Source organism: Oncorhynchus tshawytscha, linkage group LG24 (assembly GCF_018296145.1).
Source record: "Oncorhynchus tshawytscha isolate Ot180627B linkage group LG24, Otsh_v2.0, whole genome shotgun sequence".
NCBI lineage: Eukaryota > Metazoa > Chordata > Actinopteri > Salmoniformes > Salmonidae > Oncorhynchus > Oncorhynchus tshawytscha.
Genome location: NC_056452.1, coordinates 25,165,590 through 25,183,188, shown reverse-complemented (window position 1 = coordinate 25,183,188; position 17,599 = coordinate 25,165,590). Strand labels below are relative to the sequence as shown.

At 40.3% G+C, this 17,599-nt stretch overlaps 1 long non-coding RNA gene across 2 annotated transcripts; it reads right to left on the bottom strand.

Annotated features, from left to right (window-relative positions):
* Positions 1 to 6,413: 6,413 nt before the first annotated feature.
* Positions 6,414 to 12,192, bottom strand: LOC121840703. 2 transcript variants are annotated; one of them, XR_006079832.1, is made up of 4 exons: positions 12,043 to 12,192; positions 11,272 to 11,345; positions 7,922 to 8,254; positions 6,414 to 7,181 (listed from the first exon to the last, which is right to left on the bottom strand). It is a non-coding gene; the product is annotated as an uncharacterized LOC121840703 (long non-coding RNA). The 2 variants fall into 2 exon arrangements; XR_006079831.1 differs by lacking the exon at positions 6,414 to 7,181 and having other exon boundaries at positions 7,917 to 8,254; positions 12,043 to 12,188.
* Between the last annotated feature and the right edge of the window lie 5,407 nt (positions 12,193 to 17,599).

Here is a 17,599-nt window from a genome sequence, read left to right as displayed (position 1 = left end):
GCCACTGCAGAGTCTCTCTGTCATGACTTTAGTAAGCCGTGGGTAGACAGAGGCCTTGTTCTTCCACCAGCTCAGAGGATCTGCAGATGTCTGGAGGAGGGGCTCCCCTGAACAGTCTTAAATTTTTGCCTAAAATGACATGTCCAAATCTAACTTCCTGTAGGTCAGGACCTGAAGCAAGGATATGCATATTCTTGATATCATTGAAAAGGAAACACTTTGAAGTGTGTGGACATGTGAAATGTATGTAGGGGAATATAGCACATTAGATTTGGTAAAAGATAATACAAAGAAAAAAACATGCATTTGTTGTATCCCAACATCTTTGAAATTCAAGAGAAAGGCAACGATGCAGTATTGCAGTTTAGGCATAAGTTACATTTTGACCACTAGATGGCAGCAGTGTATGTGCACATTTTTAGACTGATCAAATGAACCATTGCATTACTGTTCAAAACAAAATCAGTCAAACGAACAGTCATTTAAGCTTTCTGGCCATATCAGATATGTCTATGTCCTGGGAATTATTTATTTTTTAAATAGATTTTTATTTTACCTTTATTTAACTAGGCAAGTCAGTTAAGAATAAATTTACAATGACAGCCAAGAAACAGTGTGTTAACTTCCTTGTTCAGGGGCAGAACGGCAGATTTGTACCATGTCAGCTCGAGGATTCGATCTTGCAACCTTTTGGTTACTAGGCCAACGCTCTAACTACTGGGCTACACTGCCGTCCCATCTTCTTGGGTATGACTTTAACTTCATGTTAATCACATTAGCGCACGTTACCTCAACCATACCGCAGGGGGGGTCCAATCCAGGAGAGGTTTTAAAAACAAATCTATATACAGTACACATTTTGTTACGTTTCTGCCTTATTTAAAAATGGATTAAATCCCATTTTTTCCCTCATCAATCTACACACAATATCCCATAATGACACAGCAAAAACATATTTTAGATTTTTTTTGCAAATGCATTAAACATAAAAAATGGAAATATGACATTTACATAAGTATTCAGACCCTTTACTAAGTACTTTGTTGAAGAATCTTTGGCAGCAATTACAGCCATAAATCTTCTTGGGTGTGTGTGGATGGAAATTATATGTTTGAATTAATGATTAGAATATTCCACCCTGAAACTATATGATTCTGTGTAATTGATTAGAATCACCAATGAAATACATTAGAATCATCAAATTATTGTTAATGATGTGTGTAGTGTTAGTCAGAATTAGGGTAAAACAATATGACAGTATGTCTATTATAGTATCTTAAAAACAGACTGTCTGAACGGTGCCGACCTTGGCTGGGGGCCACTGAGAGTACTTCCCAGGGTCTCCCTATCTTGAGGGAGGACGGGGAGTGATTCTCACGGACTCCCCTAATCTTTGTCGGCTGGGTAGCAGGACAGTATGTGCGTAGGATAGTTAATGTTTGTGTGTGAAAGTATGTGCGTAAGAAGCTTGCATAAAATTAATTGTTTTGTACAACTAACCAGCGCTCTCGTAAATAAACTTTCTGACTATCGTAGCTGGGCCTCCGTCTGATTCATTTCAACCAGTTTCTTACAAATTCTGGGTTTCAGACTGAGTAGTTAATTGAATTGGGTTTTTGAACATTGAGAACATAATTCTCACAACAGTATGACGCCACAAGCTTGGCACACCTGTATTCGGGGAGTTTCTCCCATTCTTCTCTGCAGGTCATCTCAAGCTCTGTCAGGTTGGATGGGGAGTGTTGCTGCACAGCTACTTTCAGGTCTCTCCAGAGATGTTCGATCAGGTTCAAGTCCGGGCTCTGGCTGGTCCACATTTAGAGACTTGACCCAAAGCCACTTCTGCGTTGTCTTGGCTGTGTGCGTAGGGTCGTTGTCCTGTTGGAAGGTGAACCTTCTCCCCAGTCTGAGGTCCTGACTGCTCTGGAGCAGGTTTTCATCAAGGATCTCTCTGTACTTTGCTCCGTTCATCTTTCCCTCAATTCTGCATACTCTCCCAGTCCCTGCTACTGAAAAACATCCCCAGAGCATGATGCTGCCACCACCATGCTTCACCATAGGGATGGTGCCAGGTTTCCTCCAGACGTGATGCTTGGCGTTCAGGCCAAGGAGTTCAATCTTGGTTTCATCAGAACAGAGAATCTTGTTTCTCATGGTCTGAGAGTCCTTCTGGTGCCTTTTGGCAAACTCCAAGCGGGCTGTTATGTGCCTTATACTGAGGAGTGCCAATGACCATCTTGATGATCCAGAGGAGGAATGGGAGAAGGTCATGTGGTCTGATGAGACAAAAATAGAGCTTTTGGTCTAAATCAAATCAAATCAAATGTATTTATATAGCCCTTCGTACATCAGCTGATATCTCAAAGTGCTGTACAGAAACCCGGCCTAAACCCCCAATCAGCAAGCAATGCAGGTGTAGAAGCACGGTGGCTAGGAAAAACTCCCTAGAAAGGCCGAAACCTAGGAAGAAACCTAGAGAGGAACCAGGCTATGAGGGGTTGCCAGTCCTATTCTGGCTGTGCCGGGTGGAGATTATAACAGAACATGGCCAAGATGTTCAAATGTTCATAAATGACCAGCATGGTCAAATAATAATAATCACAGTAGCTGTCAAGGGTGCAACAAGTCAGCACCTCAGGAGTAAATGTCATTTTGCTTTAATAATAATAATAATAATCACAGGCAGAACAGTTGAAACTGGAGCAGCAGCACCGCCAGGTGGACTGGGGACAGAAAGGAGTCATCATGCCAGGTAGTCCTGAGGCATGGTCCTAGGGCTCAGGTCCTCCGAGAGAGAGAAAGAAAGAGAGAAAGAGAGAATTAGAGAGAGCATACTTAAATTCACACAGAGAACAGCGGATAAGACAGGAGAAGTACTCCAGATGACAAACTGACCCTAGCCCCCCAACACATAAACTACTGCAGCATAAATACTGGAAGCTGAGACAGGAGGTGTCAGGAGACACTGTGGCCCCATCCGATGATACCCCCAGACAGGGCCAAATAGGAAGGATATAACCCCACCCACTTTGCCAAAGCACAGCCCCCACACCACTAGAGGGATATCTTCAACCACCAACTTAACATCCTGAGACAAGGCCGAGTATAACCCACGAAGATCTCCGCCACGGCACAACCCAAGGGGGGGGCGCCAACCCAGACAGGAAGATCACATCAGTGACTCTACCGACTCAAGTGACGCACCCCTCGTCTAAACTCCACTCGCTGTGTTTGGAGGAAGAAGAAGGATGAGTACAACCCCAAGAACACCATCCCAACCGTGAAGCATGGAGGTGGAAACATCATTCTTTGGGGATGCTTTTCTGCAATGGGGACAGGGCGACTGCACCGTATTGAGTGGAGGATAGATGGGGCCATGTATCGCGAGATCTTGGCCAACAACCTCCTTCCCTCAATAAGAGCATTGAAGATGGGTCGTGGCTGGGTCTTTCAGTATGACAACGACCCGAAAAACACAGCCAGGGCAACTAAGGAGTGGCTCCGTAAGAAGCTTCTCAAGGTCCTGGAGTGGCCTAGCCAGTCTCCAGACCTGAACCCAGTAGAAAATCTTTGGAGGGAGCTGAAAGTCCGTATTGCCCAGCGACAGCCCCGAAACCTGAAGGATCTGGAGAAGGTCTGTATGCAGGAGTGGGCCAAAATCCCTGCTGCAGTGTGTGCAAACCTGGTCAAGAACTACAGGAAACATATGATCTCTGTAATTACAAAGGTTTCTGTCCCAAATATTAAGTTCTGCTTTTCTGATGTATCAAATACTTATGTCATGCAATAAAATGCAAATTAATTACTTAAAAATCATACAATGTGATTTTCTGGATTTTTGTTTTAGATTCCGTCTTTCACAGTTGAAGTGTACCTATGATAAAAATGACAGACCTCTACATGCTTTGTAAGTAGGAAAACCAGCAAAATCGGCAGTGTATCAAATACTTGTTCTCCCCACTGTATATGGATGAGTGATGGCTGTGCAGCATAGGCAAGATGCAGTAGATGGTATAGAGTACAGTATATACACGTGAGATGAGTAATGTAGGGTATGTTAACATTATATAAAGTGTCATTGTTTAAAGTGACTAGAGATACATTTATTACATCCAATTAATAATAAAGTGGCTAGAGATTTCTTGTCATGTTAGTTATCCTAACCTACAAAGTAAACAAATAATCTGTTTCGAGACCATAAATCTCATGAAACTGGAAGTGACCATAGCTGGTATCAATGGACTGATCAATGACTGGCACCAACGGGCGTTTCATAATATCAAGGAATTATCAAGAATTGTGATCTACAATTACAGCATATTGGAATGTTCTGGTCCAGTGTGGGATTTCCCAGAAGTTTTCCCACAATGTGTTGCTTATTAAACCAATACAGATGCAGGAGTGTTAGGACACTGATGATTTGTTCCCACAGATAGGAAATGACCTCAGGGCCATAGCTTCTGTTCTGTTGCTGCCTCCACATTGTCCTTTCTCTGTCACTATGACTCCATACACTGGGCCTGACTGTAAAGATGAGGGGATTAAAATAAAGGATTTGTACTGTAAAGGTTTAAATAGGATACGTGGTGTGTGTGTTTGTGTGTGTGTGTGTGTGTGTGTGAAACATAAAATGGTATTCATGCATTAAGCGAACTCAGTGAAGCCCAGTTTTATGTGAGATATCGCATTTTGTAACACACAGTTTGAAAACGCATGTGATCAAACGAAGCTTCTGATAAAGTGAAACACGTATCGGCAAACTGCTTCGAAGATGGATACTTAGCATTTTTGACGCACGCCTCAGAGCATGGTATGAAACGTAACATTACTATTGGCCTGACACTGATGATTTACAGGCCACGGCAGGCCTGTATTTAGGGTTGCAAAATTCCCAAATAAAAAAATGAAAACTGTTTGTAGAGTTGTTATGGAATAAAACTAAAAAAGTGTAGCAGCATCATCTCTAATAGTGTTAAAGTCTGAATTTTCAACACCCATGGTGTTAGGGAACCAACGCTCTAGGAGTGTTAGTTTGTCAACACTTTGAACAGTGTTTATTTAATACAACTATTTTGATGGGTCACATATACACATTAAGTGTTACATTTAACACTGTAGATGTAAAAATGTTGATTTGAAAAATGCTATTTAGGGTTAAAGTTATGGTTAGGTTTTATGACTTTGTTGTTGTGCCAGCTAGTAACCACTCTGCAGAGCTGCCTCCACATACATGAGTCATCCAAATAAATGTCAACCTGAGAGCTACTGTATGTACTGTGATGTCTGAAATATACATTATTGGTGTAGATAATAATTAAATACAAAACAACAAGCTCTATATGATAGAAGTAACTTTATAACGACTGGTTATTTCCAGTTCATAACAAAATTCCCATGCAGAATATTACATCAATTATACAAACCAAGCTTAGTGGTAAATCACTGTTTGTGAGTTTTACAGAATAATACAACACATCAAATGACACAGTGCCTTCAGAAAGTATTCACTCCCCTTGACTTTGTTCACATTTTGTTGTGTTAAAGCCTGAATTGAAAATAGATTCAACTGAGATGTTTGGGTCACTGGTCCACACACAATAGCCCATAATGTCAAAGTGGAATTAAGTTTTTCAAAAGTTTTACAAATAATGAAAAAAATAAACATCTTAAATGTCTTGAGTAAAAAAGTGTTCAACCCCTTTGTTATGACAAGTCTAAATAAGTTAATGAGTAAACATTTGCTTAACAAATCACATAATAAATTGCATGGACTCACTCTGTGTGCAATAATAGTGTTTTAACATGATTTTTTAATGACTACCTCATCTCTGTACCCCACACATACAATTATCTGTAAGGTCTCTCAGACGAGCAGGGAATTTCAAACACAGATCCAAGGACAAAGACCAGGGAGGTTTTCCAAATGCCTTGTAAAGGGAACCTATTGGTAGATGGGTAAAACAAAAAGCAGACATTGAATATTCCTTTGAGCTTGGTGGAGTTACTAACTTGACTTTGGGTGGTGTATCAATACATCCTGTCACTACAAAGATACAGGTGTCCTTCCTAACTCAGTTGTCAGACAGGAAGGAAGCCACTCATGGATTTCACAATGAGGCCAATGGTGACTTTAAAACAGTTACAGAGTTTAATGGCTGTGATAGGAGAACACTGAGGATAGATCAAACACATTGTAGTTACTCCACAATACTAACCTTGACTAGTTTGATGGGGCGGCAGGTTGCCTAGTGGTTAGAGTGTTGTGCCATTAACCAATAGGTTCCTGGATTGAATCCCTGAGCTGACAAGGTAAAAACCTGTTGTTCTGCACCTGAACAAGGCAGTTAACCCACTGTTCCCCGGTAGACTGTCATTGTAAATAAGAATTTGTTCATAACTGACCTGTCTAGTTAAATAAAGGTAAATAAATAATAATAATTGACAGAGTGAACAGGAAGCCTGTACAGAATAAAAATATTCCAAAACATGCATCATGTTTGAAACAGGGCACTATTGTAGCACTGCAAAAAACATGGCAAAGTAATTCAGTTTTTGACCTGAATACAAAGTGTTATTTTGTAGGCAAATCCAATACACTAGATGCTGGGAGATGAATTCACCTTTCAACTGGACAATAAACCATGGCCAAATCTACACTAGAGTTGCCAAGAAGACAGTCAATCTATGGCAAGATCTGAAAATGGTTCTCTAGCTATGATCAACAGCCAATTTGGTAGAGCTTGAAGAATTTAGAAAAGAATAATGGGGAAATGTTGAACAATCCAGATGTGGAAATCTCTTAGAGACGTACCCAGACAGACTCACAGCTGTAATCAATGCAAAAGGAGCTTCTACAAAGTATTGACTTAGAGACGTACCCAGACAGACTCACAGCTGTAATCAATGCCAAAATAGCTTCCACAAAGTATTGACTTAGGAGTTTGACTACTTGTGTAAATTAGATTTTTCTGTCCCCACAAGGATTGTAGAACCAACACACACAGCTCCTCCAGATTGAAAGTTATGCAGGCTTCTGGTTTAGGGCCTCTCTGGTAGCTTTGTCATTGTTTCTCAAGGAACTATTAAGTCTTAAGATGCGAAACAGTAGAACACCCAGAACAGTGATGATACTGACGATAGGTGACCTGACGATCCCAGAAACGCTTGTTTTTCATTTCTCACTGAGAAAATAAAGAGAGTTTAGCACTCAGAATACTCACAAATGTTGCAGTATCAAGCCCCATATGGAATATATACACTGAGTGTACAACACACTCGGAACACCTTCCGAATATTGAGTTGCACCCCCCTTTGCCCTGAAAACTGCCTCAATTCATCGGGGCATGGATCCTACAAGGTGTCGAAAGCATTCCACAGGGATAATGGCCCATCTTGACTCCAATGTTTCCCACAGTTGTGTCAAGTTGGCTGGATGTCCTTTGCGTGGTGGACCATTCTTGATACACACAGGAAACCTTTGAGCGTGAAAAACCCAGCAGCGTTGAAGTTCTTGACACATTCAAATTGGTGCTCCTGGCGCCTACTACCATACCTCATTGAAATGCACTTAAATCTTGTCTTGCCCATTCACCCTCTGAATGGTACACATACACAAGACATGTCTCATTTATCTCAATGCTAAATCAATTAAATCCGTCATTAACCTGTCTCCTCCCCTTCATCATCACTGATTGAAGTGGATTTAACAAGTGACATCAACAAGGGATCATAGCTTTCACCTGGATTCACCTGGTCAGTCTGTCATGGAAAGAGCAGGTGTTCCTAATGTTTTGTTAACTCAGTGTATATGAATACTGTATTATCACATTTAATTTGAATTACTGGACCTTTTCCTGGTCATATCACATGAACCCATTTAACCTGTGTAACACTGGTCACTGTATATTAACATTGTACTCACATGTAACAGAAACATTCAATGTGCCATGTCCGTTGCCACAGTCTGTGTTAATGGTAAAAGTATAGTTTCCCTCATCAGCGTTGGTAACATTTTTGATCTCACAAAAGTAGGTGTTGGTTGTTATCGTAGTGTTACAATCTTTTGTACAATCACAATTTCGTATTGGAGTTTTTGATTTATCCTTCCAGAAATACTGTTCAGTTTTACATCCCGTCTCACTGTTACCTACATCACCCGTCTTATTCTGATATGCATCACTGTAATCCACTCTACATGTCAGGTTGTGGTTCTGTCCTGCTACAACCGATTGATTTTCACACGTTACATTAACCCCTGGAAAACAAACAAGGACATGAATTAATCAACAAGCAACATAGTATCGGATATCAATGAATGAAAGGATATCAATGGATAATATTGGGTATCAAACTAGATCAAGGAATGAACATGCAACATAATATCATAGCATTGTTCCTGTACATTTTACATTATGATAATGGTGTTCATATACTGTACATACAATGACAAACGTGTACATTCACATTCATATATACATTATCATTCAGTGGTGTCCTGAAATGATTAACACCCTTCATAAAGATCAGCAATAATGACTGTACACTCTTAGAAGTAGAGCTGCCTGGAAGAACCTTTTGGTTTGACACACCAGCGGAACCTTTGCAGGTCCTTGAGTAACCCCCCTGAAAAGGACTGGAAACTTTTGGTAATGTGAGGGGTTAAAATGTGACCCTTTTTATTAACATATTGTAGAGGTGACAGACTGTCAGATTAGAGGCATGGCTTATTGGAGGCATGGCTTTTAGCTAGTTCTTTATGGCCACCCGTTAGCGTAAATGTCATTCCGGTTCATCATTTACATAATCAATCAATAATAGAAGCCTCGATACGGGTGTGCAGATAACCAACAGGCCAGGGAAGGACAAAGATGCAAGGGGGGGTTGACGACAGTGTCCTAAACCGCAAATCTTAGCAGCCAGGTCTCAGATGTGGAGCACGTGGTCTAACAGGGACAGAATCAAGAGTTATGCAGTTACTTCCTTTGCTGTTTGCAGAAGGGTCAGCAGCAATACAGGACTCATTCTTTATGGTGGCTGGGATAGAACCGATTTCGGGTTTGGATAGTCTGTGTGAAATGCCAGGGGAAGAGATTCTAAAAGGTAACAAGTTAAAGCTGTTAAGAACAAGCAAACTCGCAAGCTCAGAAAGAAAAAAATGGGGTTTTCAATTTCATGGGACACTTTATTCCATCTCATTCTGAAGAGCCTTACAGAAATGACAAAGTCTACCACAGTGCCATCCGTTTTGTCACCAAAGCCCCATATACTACCTATATCTGCAACCTGTATGCTCTCGTTGGCTGTATGCTCTCGTTGGCTGGTCCTCGCTACATATTCATCGCCAAACACACTGGCTCCAGGTCATCTATAAGTCTTTGCTAGGCAAATCTCCACCTTATCTCAGCTCACTGGTCACCATAGCAACACCCACCCGTAGCACGTGCTCCAGCAGGAATATTTCACTGGTCATCCCCAAAGCCAACACCTCCATTGGCCGCCTTTCCTTCTATTTCTCTGCTGCCAATGACTGGAACAAATTGCAAAAATCACTGAAGTTGGGGACTTATTTCTCCCTCACTAACTTTAAGCATCAGCTTACCGATCGCTACAGCTGTACACAGCCCATCTGTAAATAGCCCATCCAACTAACTACCTACCTCATCCAACATTTGTTTTCATTTTTTTCTGCTCTTATGCACACCAGTAATTTCTACTTGCACATCCTCATCTGCACATCTATCACTACAATGTTAATTGCTAAATTGTAATTACTTTGCCACTTTTGTCTATTTATTGCCTTACCCTAACCCCTGACCCCTGACCCCTAACCCTAACCCCTGACCCCTAACCCCTGACCCTAACCCCTAACCCCTGACCCCTAACCCTAACCCCTAACCCCTAAGCCCTGACCCCTAACCCCTAACCCGAACCCCTGACCCCTAACCCCTAACCCTAACCCCTATCCCCTAATCCCTAACCCTAACCCCTAACTCCTAACCCTAACCCCTAACCCCTAACTGGCCTACCTGGTTAAATAAAGGTTAAATAAAAAATTTAAAAATAGTTTGCCTTTCCAAATCATGTCCAATCAATGGAATTTACCACAGGTGGACTACAATCAAGTTGTAGAAACACCTCAAGGATGATCAATGGAAACACGATGCACCTGAGCTTAATTTGAAGTCTCATAGCAATGGGTCTGGGTACTTATGTAAATAAGGTATTTCTGATATTATTTTTAATACATTTGCAAAAATGTGCATAAAAACGTGTTTTTGCTTTGTCATTATGGGGTATTGTGTATTGATTATTAATTTTTATTTATTTAAGTCATTTTAGAATAAGTTTGGAACGTAACAAAATGTGGAATGGGGTCTGAAAACTTTCCGACTGCACTGTAGCTTAGTAGAACCCCCCTTGTTTAATGCACAAAAATGTAAGAGGGTAATTCTACCCAATGCAAACGCTGAGTGTTGGAGTGTGCCCCTGGCTAACAGTAAAACAATAATACAAAATCTTGTCGTCTAGATTGCTTAAATAAGGAATGTGAAATTATTTTAACTTTTACTTTTGAAACTGCAGTATATTTAAAACCAAATACTTTTAATCAAGTAGTATTTTACTGGGTGACATTCACTTTACTTCAGTCGTTTTCTATTAAAAGGCATCTTTTCTTGTATGGAAATTGGGTACTTTTTCCACCACTGGAATTTATACACCTCTGTCAGCATCAATGAAGCTACAAAACTGTCTGTGTTCAATCTGAACATGACAAAACAATTACATTTAATCAAATGTCTTTTTTTCTCTCAACATGGCAGGGTTCATAAATATTGACACCAATGAAGATTCTTATATATAAAGTATCGAAAAGGTTTTGTATTTGGTCCCATATTCCTAGCAGGCAATTTGACTTTTCAAACTTGTTGGATGCATTTGTTGTTAGTTTTGGTTGTGTTTCAGTTATTTTCTGCTCAATAGAAATGAATGGTAAATAATGTATTGTGTCATTTTGGAGTCACTTTTATTATAAATAAGAACAGCATATGTTTCTAAACACTTCTACAATAATGTGTTTGCTACCACATTGATGAATACTCCTGATTTAATTGTGAATAATGATGAGAGGGTCAAAGATCCTACCCCCAAGACATGCTAACCCCTCACCAATACAATAACAGGGGAGGTTAGTATGTCTCGGGGCTATGATCTTTGAACCTATAACTTTCTCACTCATAACAACCATAATAATGTATAAAGTGTGCAGTTTACCTTGTTTTTCTGACTGGACATTAGAAGTGAACAAACCGAGACTCAGAAACAGCAGAAGCATTTTGCCATGTGTCCTAAAGCACAAAGAACAAATACCACAAAACATGAATAGCTTATACATTAACCTACATCAACTTACATCAGATTGGACATAGACTGTATGCTTCAAGCAGTAGTTCTATGTCTTGAAGGACTGGAATTAACCACAGCCCTGATCTGTAGTCATGGCAACTGTGGAGCTGTAGTGATATTTAAGAACAGGTCAGGAGAAATTCTGGGTGAATCTGAATAGTTTTCAAGTCCCACTCAAGCAGTTTTTAAAATTACTTTTCCTGATGAAAGACCATATCCAAAGTATAAACACAGTAGTGTATACACACTTACGCTTTAAAATAGACATTGAGAAAAATAGAGCTGTTTAGACTTATCTACAAAAGTCAATGAGTTAAAAAATACTTTGGCGTTGTAAAATGGGTATGAGAGGTTCTGAATTGCAACCTGGGGCTCCCCCGGCACCAAAACTTCTCCCCCCTGCATGCAATCTGCAAAGCCTGAACTTTTCCACATTTATGCATTTTCCTCTCTCCACAGCCTTAGTAGGCCTACCAAAGAAACACCCAGAGTTCAGATGAATTCACCATCTAACACAGACTGTCATTAGCTCTGAGGAAAACAAAATAACCTTTTGAGATTGAGACCCTGAGAGTCATCATGAGATGTCCGTCGAGGTGACCAACAAATCATCTAAGTAGGTAAGGATACTGTACTTACAAGCTTACAGCCTCTGAATGTTCTGCCGTCAAATAAAGTTTTATTGTGCAGTGTCCCAGAAAATAACTGGAGGAGAAGAGATTCGGTGGAGACCCCTTTTCACAACCTCTACCCTACATGACGCCAACTGTTGAGAAGGCTTGCGTCTCTCTCTCTCTCTCTCTCTCTCTCTCTCTCTCTCTCTCTCTCTCTCTCTCTCTCTCTCTCTCATATATATAAGCACTGAAAAGGGACAAAGCCTACATAGATTTTTCTTATACCCAGAGGTGTTTTAATGCTCAACATGTGTTACAATGACATCATAGGTATACCTTTTTTTTTTTTTTTTTTTTGGTTCCTCCATTATTTGACTTGTAAATGATTTATATATTTGACTCGTCATGAAACTAGGCGTATGTCGCGGGTCACTACTTCACACGAGAGCCGTTTGAACATTGTTTTTTATCAAAATGCGTTTTTGGGCAGAAAGGCCTTCTGGAACATGTGAACTTTCATGCGCCTTAATAACAAACGCGTAAGCCATCTGTAAATACAAATAATATTGATAAATTACGAGCCACAGAAAAAGTCAGTAACCTTCACGCTAGCCATGATTGGCTGAGATGATGAGTGGGCTGGAAATGTCAAGGAATGAGTTTGGATTGGTCTGCCATATAGCATCTTCTTTCTATTTGAGATGGTTAGTATGTGTAGGTAATTCTGTATAATGCTGCTTTTTTTTCATATATATTACTTATTAGAATTGCATAAGTGTTGCTCTCCACTTTTCTGGAGGACCGAGTTTTTAAATCAGTGGAATTAATGTATGATAGCTAAGGAGATGGAGAAAACGCCTGTCTCCGAATTAATCTTTAAACTAAGGGCAACGTTACATGTATGTTCTTATTATTCGTATCTCAGAGCCATTTGCTTGGCTAGTTATAGCCTACTGTTAGCTAGCTAACATTGAACCTGGTTGGTTAGCTACCTGCAGATTCATGCTGGTTAGTAACATCATGAGTTGGGATTATGGTCCATTGTTTAGCTAGCTAACAAAAGACTCAACTATGCAAGAATCCATTTCAATAGAATGTCACTGTGACAACTGTTTGCCAGTTAGCTTGGGTGCTTGACTGCTGTTGCTAGGACAGAACACTCGGATCAACCCTTAAAGAGATTGGTGGAACTAAAGCTTAAGAGGTTGTGAAGGATGCTGAATAGGGGTAGAAAAAGAAGTGCTCTGCAGTTGGCACCAAAACATTCAAAAGCCATTTCCTCAAAATTGAGGTTACAAGTTGATCAATTTTCAAAGCAGAATAACTTTCCCATTGTTCCTCAAATGCAATGTATGACATACCATTTTTGTCCAATGTCAAAAACAGGATTTCAAATGTTGCTACATAAGTCTGAATACAAGCGGTTGGGCACATACATCACTCCTTAATTGTCTAGTGTTGATCACGTGCCCACTGGAGCCTCTTCTTCCTGTTTTTAGCTGATAGGAGTGTAACCCGTTGTGGTCCCTTTGTGGTCTGCTGCAATAGCCCATCCGTGACAAGGATCGATGAGTTGTTTCTACCGAAATGTCGCTCTGCACACCATTGTTGTACTGTGCCGTTATTTGTCTGTTTGTGGCCCGCCTGTTAGCTTACACGGTTCTTGCCATTCTCCTTCGACCTCTCATCAACAAGCTGTTTTCACCCACAGGACTGCCACTGACTGGATGTTTTTGTTTGTTGCACCATTCTCGGGAATCCCTAGACCAGGAGTCTCTAACATTTTTTAGCACGAGAGCTTCTTGAAAAAAATGAAATATGTTGCTAGTTACAATTTTTTTTCTAGATTTCAAATAACAACATTCCTCTCTTATCCTCTCCCCTGCAACTCTTCCCTGGGTCCTTAGTGTACAAGAGAAAGTTGTGCACTGTTTTAAGGGGGGACCTATTAAATAAGTGATTTTTTTTCTTCATTCTTCCTAGTTTAAGATTTTGTTTTGTTTTTTCTCTCAAAATTACAATTGTTCATTGAGAAACAACACAATTAGATGTTCTGAGTCCATGTCAATCACATCAGAACACATTTTCTTCAGGTCTGGAATTGTCATTTGTGAGTGTAATTTCCCTTTAGATGTTCACCTGGCACTTTAATTGTGTGTCTGCGAGTGAGGAATGGGCCGTCTGATGTGCTGGTCTAGAAGGTTCTGTACTGCTGCTGCTCATTTCATGGCAAAGTTTCTCATGTTCACCTTGAATTTTATATTGTTGTTTTTAATTTCTTTATTCATGTTCAAATTCCCATGTGCAGTCTGAGCCATTCTCTGCTGTACTACTAGTGTTGATGCTTTGGAACTGAAAGTAGTCAAATCTCTTGTTATGGTTGTTATGTACATTACATCAGCTTGGATACAAGTGCAGATTACACGTCGATTTTGTTCATGTAAAACAGGGGTTCTTAAATTTTTCAGCCTGGGACCAAAGCTTATGAAAACATGCAACTATATGTAAATATTGGTACATTTTATTGCCCTCATGCCTGAAACAAATGCATCATAAACAAATAACTGTCAAGTCTACTCCTCCTTCCTCCCTGCTTCCTGTGATTGAAGCTGCTGGTCTACTAACCGCTGGTCTACTGGTCCTGGCAACCCACATTTTGCACACCTGCTCCCCATCATTATACACACCTGGACTTCATCATCACCCTCATTACTCTTCCTTTATTTATCCCTCAGTAGTATCAGTCATTAGTAGTATTGTTTTCACTCACAATCTGTACACGGCTCATGTTTGTCCATCTGTATTGGTTCATTATTAAACTCACCTTCTACCTGACTACCGGTGTAATCGTTACAATGAAATACCCACATAAACAGCTATATATTTATTTAATTTTCCACATAAAAACACTCTTCCATTTCCATCTAGGCTGGAACTGTTGCTGTTAAAATAGAACAAATCATTTTCATTATGAACTGGAATAAACTGACTGATGACATAAAGATGTAGACTGAAAACACACATCCAGTCCTAATGAGAGGTGTGTGACTGGTTGAAGTTCTCAACAAGCAGGTCTACTCTGGGCTTAGTTATTAACAGTGCAGTCCTGAGGTAATGCCCAGCATAGAGTCTCTTTCTGTTTTTTAAGTACGCCAGAGTTGAGAACCCTGACTCATAGGTATGTGGTGCCAAATTGGATCAGAACATTTCCTGCTTCCTCAGCCAGGCAGGAGATCGCTCACTGCTGTAGATGACATCAAAATGAGAGGACCATGGCACTCTTCATACAATTACATAAAATGCCTTTATTTGTATGGCATGTTCAGTGGAAACAAAGTTTTAAAAATCCAATGCGTTTCGACTGCACGGCCTTGGTCATGGAGTACAAAGAAACGATAATGCAATGTCCTCTTTTGAACAGCTTTTTCCAGTCAGTCATAACTTGAAGAGGGAGGGGCCACAACATTGATTGGATAACACCAAGTAAGCAATACCAAACACATTAAAAAGTGAAATACTGTATACAGTGGGGCAAAAAAGTATTTAGTCAGCCTCCAATTGTGCAACTTCTCCCCCTTAAAAAGATGAGACGCCTGTAATTTTCATCATAGGTACACTTAAACTGTGACAGAGAAAATGAGAAAAAAAAATGCAGAAAATCACATTGTAGGATTTTTTATGAATTTATTTGCAAATTGTGGTGAAAAATAAGTATTTGGTCACCTACAAACAAGCAAGATTTCTGGCTCTCACAGATCTGTAAATTCTTCTTTAAGAGGCTCCTCTGTCCTCCACTCATTACCTGTATTAATGGCACCTGTTTGAACTTGTGTCTTTTATACTGATAACCTGTCCACAACCTCAGTCACACTCCAAACTCTACTATGGCCAAGACCAAAGAGCTGTCAAAGGACACCAGAAACAAAATTGTAGACCTGCACCAGGCTGGGAAGACTGAATCTGCAATAGGTAAGCAGCTTGGTTTGAAGAAATCAACTGTGGGAGCAATTATTAGGAAATGGAAGACATAAGACCAAAATGATCACAAGAACGGTGAGCAAAAATCCCAGAACCACACAGGGGGACCTAGTGAATGACCTGCAGAGAGCTGGGACCAAAGTAAAAAACACACTACGCCGCCAGGGACTCAAATCCTGCAGTGCCAGACGTGTCCCCCTGCTTAAGCCAGTACAGGCCCGGCCCATCTGAAGTTTGCTAAAGAGCATTTGGATGATCCAGAAGAAGATTGGGAGAATGTCATATGGTCAGATGAAACCAAAATATAACTTTTTGGTAAAAACTAAACTCGTCGTGTTTGGTGGACAAAGAATGCAGAGTTGCATCCAAAGAACACCATACCTACTGTGAAGCATGGGGGTGGAAACATCATGCTTGGGGCTGTTTTTCTTCAAAGGGACCAGGACGACTGATCAGTGTAAAGGAAAGAATGAATGGGGCCGTGTATCATGAGATTTTGAGTGAAAACCTCCCTCCATCAGCAAGGGCATTGAAAATGAAACATGGCTGGGTCTTTGACAATGATCCCAAACACACCATTGTTGTACTGTGCCGTTATTTGTCTGTTTGTGGCCCGCCTGTTAGCTTACACGGTTCTTGCCATTCTCCTTCGACCTCTCATCAACAAGCTGTTTTCACCCACAGGACTGCCACTGACTGGATGTTTTTGTTTGTTGCACCATTCTCGGGAATCCCTAGACCAGGAGTCTCTAACATTTTTTAGCACGAGAGCTTCTTGAAAAAAATGAAATATGTTGCTAGTTACAATTTTTTTTCTAGATTTCAAATAACAACATTCCTCTCTTATCCTCTCCCCTGCAACTCTTCCCTGGGTCCTTAGTGTACAAGAGAAAGTTGTGCACTGTTTTAAGGGGGGACCTATTAAATAAGTGATTTTTTTTCTTCATTCTTCCTAGTTTAAGATTTTGTTTTGTTTTTTCTCTCAAAATTACAATTGTTCATTGAGAAACAACACAATTAGATGTTCTGAGTCCATGTCAATCACATCAGAACACATTTTCTTCAGGTCTGGAATTGTCATTTGTGAGTGTAATTTCCCTTTAGATGTTCACCTGGCACTTTAATTGTGTGTCTGCGAGTGAGGAATGGGCCGTCTGATGTGCTGGTCTAGAAGGTTCTGTACTGCTGCTGCTCATTTCATGGCAAAGTTTCTCATGTTCACCTTGAATTTTATATTGTTGTTTTTAATTTCTTTATTCATGTTCAAATTCCCATGTGCAGTCTGAGCCATTCTCTGCTGTACTACTAGTGTTGATGCTTTGGAACTGAAAGTAGTCAAATCTCTTGTTATGGTTGTTATGTACATTACATCAGCTTGGATACAAGTGCAGATTACACGTCGATTTTGTTCATGTAAAACAGGGGTTCTTAAATTTTTCAGCCTGGGACCAAAGCTTATGAAAACATGCAACTATATGTAAATATTGGTACATTTTATTGCCCTCATGCCTGAAACAAATGCATCATAAACAAATAACTGTCAAGTCTACTCCTCCTTCCTCCCTGCTTCCTGTGATTGAAGCTGCTGGTCTACTAACCGCTGG